The sequence below is a fragment of the Echinops telfairi genome, unplaced genomic scaffold (genome assembly GCF_000313985.2).
Source record: "Echinops telfairi isolate 266 unplaced genomic scaffold, ASM31398v2 ScPeMD7_31;HRSCAF=116, whole genome shotgun sequence".
NCBI classification, from domain to species: domain Eukaryota; kingdom Metazoa; phylum Chordata; class Mammalia; order Afrosoricida; family Tenrecidae; genus Echinops; species Echinops telfairi.
The window spans coordinates 44,863,447-44,868,252 of NW_022103928.1; the positions used below are offsets into that span (position 1 = coordinate 44,863,447).

The 4,806-nt window shown below is 47.5% G+C and overlaps 1 protein-coding gene across 1 annotated transcript in view; it reads left to right on the forward strand.

Moving 5' to 3' along the window:
- The window catches only part of WDR86 (WD repeat domain 86), a 65,929-nt gene that overhangs the window by 32,979 nt on the left and 28,144 nt on the right, over positions 1 to 4,806 (forward strand). The window lies entirely within an intron of this gene.

Sequence of the window (4,806 nt, forward strand, 5' to 3'; positions counted from 1 at the left end):
CCAAGAGTTAGGACTTCCTAGGCACCTAGGAAGCAGGTGCTCTTTCTTTCTTTAACTGCTCTCTCCTCTAGGCATATGGATATTATCCCACTCTTGACAGGATGGTGCTGTCACCTTGAAATCTTCTTTTTGATAATGAATGAGACACTATTTCCTTCATTTTGTCCTTCCTGGTATAGTAGACCATATGATTGTCCAATCAAAATGGCCAGTCCATTTCAGTTCACTAATGCCTAGGGTATTGATCTTTATGTGTTCCACTTCATTTTTGCTGACTCCCAACTGCCCTAGACTCATACTTTGTACCTTCCACATTCCAGGTAGGAATGAATATTTGCAGCTGTTCCTATTCAGTTTGAGTCATGCACCATCAACAGTTGGAGGTCTCAAGAGCTCCACTCTATCCTTACCATGAAGGTGAGCTCTACTAGCTCTCTCCTCATCATGTTTTGAGGGCCTTCCAACAAAAGGGGCTCAACTTGGAGCATTTTACTGGACAATATCCCATGGCTAGTCATAGTTTTCTCTGTTTTTTGAAGTAGATCTCCAGGTCCTTATTCCTAGGTTCACTGAATTTCGCACTCCCCCGGGCTAGCTCTTCTCCTTGTATGCCCCGGGAGAGTGGCCACAGCCCTCCAAAGAATCAGATCCAGTCCTGAGAGCCAGCTGCTGATTTGAGTCACTCCTGTCCACTCCTGTCCACCAGAAAGGCAGTGAGTGCCCCTGGGGCTCCTTCAACCCCAGGGTGAAGGGGAGCCTGTGAATTTTCTCACTTGAGTTCAATCACATTCTCCCCTCCCCACCACTGACTCAACCCCCACCCCTAACTATGCTGGAGGAGAAGAACCAGTGTCCCTCTTGGTGGTGTTAGTGCCCGGCTGGTGTGGGGACAGTGCTTCAGCTCACTTGTCCCCTTTTGTCTGCTGAGGTCCGGGGTGCAGGGGAGACGGGCAGCTCCACAGGCATCCCATTAGAGCAGTTGAGAATCTAGACATTTGGGGGGTGGGGGTGGCAGTCTTTGCATAGAGTCCTTCCTCTGAACTACCAAGCTGGAATTTGTCTTCCTGGTTTGTGGTGGTTGTTTGGGGCTTTTTTTTCCTTTGAGGTTTTGTTTGAAGAGGTATTTTTACAGAGCCTCCAGATAGGTGTTCTGTTTTTTCCCTCCCTTCTTGTGTCTTAAAGCTTTACCACTCTCCCCCACCCCCCTCCATTTGCCAGGCTCCCTCTTATGGTGACTTAGTTGGTAGAGTTATTAACTATAGAAGTGGACATCATAGGGTTCCGGGCCCTTGAGAGGGGCTCGGAAGGAGAATAAAGGGCCTGGGATGGGAGAGAGAGGTGATCTTACCCTGACTTCACAATGTTATAGTCAGGCCCAGCGTGGCTACTGGATCTTGGCATCACTCTCATCTCAAAGAGGGAGCGTGGGCTTCTCTTTTCTTCCCTTGGGTTCAGGCTTCAGGTGAATTAGGGTTGTTTGTTTTTTTCCCCTTTCCCGCCCCGCATTCACTCCTCTGGAATTTGGAAAGAAAATCTCTAGTCCAGGTTATATTGTTCTCAACTTATAAGAGGAAAGCAAAGAGACCTGGCTCAGGACAATACCCTAAAGAATTCACCAACGCATACACACACTAGACCACTCCCCAAGCTGCTTAGCCTATGCAACCTTGTAAAGTCCACATTTGCCCAAACAGCCTACCCTTCGGATATGAGATGTTGTCACAAGATGTGGCACGATATATACATTGCCCATAATTAACCTGTCCTTTCCTGCCTGATAAGGAGCCCTGGTGCTGTGGCGTTTAAGCGCTGGGCTGCGATCCACAGGGTGGGCAGTGAAAACCACCAGCGGCTCCACAACAGACAGGCTGGGCTTTCCACTCCCGTGACCGACTCAGAAACCCACAGGGGTCACTATGGGTCAGCACTGACTCTGTGGGATGGCAATGAGTTTGTTTTATTTTTGTTTGTTTCTTTCCTTCCCGATATCCTGTTTCTTTGGGGTCCTTTCCTCGCAGGAGAATATCCCACCCAGTAAGTGGCTATGGGTTATGAGCAGACGTGGCCCACGGAACATGCGGATAAAGGGCCGTCACAATCTCCACGTCAAAGAAGCAAAAATCGTTGGAAAGATGTCACTCAACCAAGTCAGAAGATATTTGAAGTCGAGGGATTGTATACGCCTTACTTTTTTCAAGAATCATAGCCCCACCATAATCCATATTTATAGCTATGAGAAATCGGTTACATATTCCTAATCCCTCAATTTGCTTTGTGGTGTACTTGTATAAAACTGTAAGCGCTCTTTTCGGGGGTGGGGGGTGGGGGGGTGGTGGAGCTTGCCTAGGCAGTTCCAGGTCCAGCTGACTGCTTGCTGGATCGATCAGAGCTGATCTTTCCCTTCCATCCAGTCTGCTGTTGCCTCTCAGCTGCTCAGAGTGAGACCTGAGTTGGTAACACACAAAAACAGAGATGGACTGGCTCACTCCTTACCACTGAGTCACGTAAGAGAGAGAGAGAGAGAGAAAGGAATGAGGGAGTTTAGGATGGATGGGAGGTGGTAGGCTTACAGATGGACAACTGGAGGGAGAAACTAGAAGAGTTGGTTCCCATCTTGCTCACGAATGCCGTGACTCCTTTGTTACTATTACGTTGTTAGCTGCCAGGAAGTCACCTCTAACTTCATGCACAACAGAATGAAATGCTACACATACCACGTGGTCTATGCCATCCCCTTAATCAGTTGGTGGATCAGATGGTCTCTGTGGTAGTCACATAATTTCATGTCAACTTGATAGATAAGTGTAGAGGTGGAGTTCTAGCCTATCAATCAGGTCACAGCCTGGCTCCGAAAAGAAGGTGTGAGCAAGCCTTCTCGTGAGGATTCTGGGAACTTTCTCTTTTTCTCCTTGGAGCCAGGCCACACTCTCTCTGCGTCACCTTCCTGTTAACAAGCCACTTGGAGCCAAGTTGATGGTAGCCCTGGTCATACTTCCACCATTGGATCACAAGACTGCACCCACCGGCCTGTGATCTTCCTCCATTCTGCACCATTGCATGTAGCTGCCGTGAGTCTGAAGAAGGATTCATGGACTAGTGTTGGATTTATGAACTAGTATCAGACTTATGGACTTATGATCTGGACTGGGTGGCAATGTTTTCCTGATATATAACTACTTCTTGATATAAAGCTCTCTCTTACACATACATGAGCATCTCTGGATTTGTTTCTCTAGACAACCCAGACTAATACCATCTTTTAGTTGTCTAGTGCTGCTCTAATGGAAACATCTCAAGTGGATGGCTTTAATGAATGGAAAATTATTCTCGACAGCTTAGGAAGCTAGAAGTTCAAGGTCAGGGGACCAGTTCCAGGGGAAACCCTGTCACCTGAGTAAAGAGGCTGCATCTCATACTAATCCCCTGGCAATTGACTTGTTGCTCACATCAGTTCACATCATGGGGTGTGATTACATCACTGCAAAGCGGCCACATTGCGTTGTGCCACATTGTTCAAATCTATCTTTGGACACCGTGTGAAGTATAACTTGAGCTAAATATTTATTACAACACAAACTACTTTAAGTCAAGCCAGTGTGCACTTCCTCTAGCTGAGGCTAACTAACACTGCATTAAAATAGCTTGATTGTTTATACAACAGCATATGTGCTGTATCTCAAAAACTAGAGCTAATAGGGGAAACCTGGGCTACTTTGGGAATCAGCATGTCAACTATATCCAGAAACAGGTCTAACATTTGGGGCACCGACATGTGTGTTGGCCAGTGCACTCCTTTACTTGTGTCTTGAGTTGCCCTTCAGCTCTTTTATTTTGTCATTTCTTCTATTCGCTTTTGTCATTCTATGCTCTAGAGAAAATTTCAGAGCCTCTCCTGACATCCACTTTGTGTGTTTTCTCTTTCTTTCCTGTATTCTTTAATGATGTTTTGCTATTTTCCATGTAGGATGTCATCCCATTGCACATCTAATGTGTTTAGTCTTTAGTGTTCTTTCTGTGCTACAAATAGTCTCGGTTCAGGTGAGATAACTCACTGGGTCACCATCAGCTGCTCCTTGTCAACCCATCTAACTGATAACCCACTGCCCGCAAAATAAAACCCAAGTTCCTTAAGTTGAGGAGCAAGTGGATTTACAAGATTTTGAATAAAAGAATGTGTTTCCATAGTCGGCCAGGTAGGGAGTAATGTGCAGGTCTCTGCGATGCTATTATGGGGCTTTCTTTGGAATCTGGATGTGGCCCCAAGGAAGGACCAGTACTTGCGATGAGAGCTGGGTCTCCAGCCACCACTCCAGCTGCCCGCAATCAAATCGTCTGCATGACTACCTATGCTTAGCTGGCGCTTCCAAGGAATCTTGCTGCCTGTAGAACCTCCGAGGAGTCCTGGTGGCGAAGGTAATGCGTTGGGCTGCGATCCCCAAGGTCAGCAGTTTGAAACCACTTGGCGGTAGAGAGATGGGGCTTTCTGCTCCCCCCAAACAGTCTCGAAAACTCAGAGACAGTTCTACCCTGCCCTGTTTGAGAAGGAATCGACTCAGTGGCAGTGAGGCTGGTTGGTTTACAGACCCTCAAGGAGCCCTGGGGATTAGGCACTGGGCTGCTAACCAAAGTTCAACGCAGTCAGCTGCGCCGCGGGAGAAAGGCCAGGCTGTCTTCTCCGGAAAGGATTTACACTCTTGGAAATCCACAGGGGCGGCTCGACCTGTCCTTATAGACTGGTGGTCGCTGGCAGCAACCAGGCGCTGGAACCTGCTCTAACGGGAACCAGCAAGGTAAAACTCCCCCCCC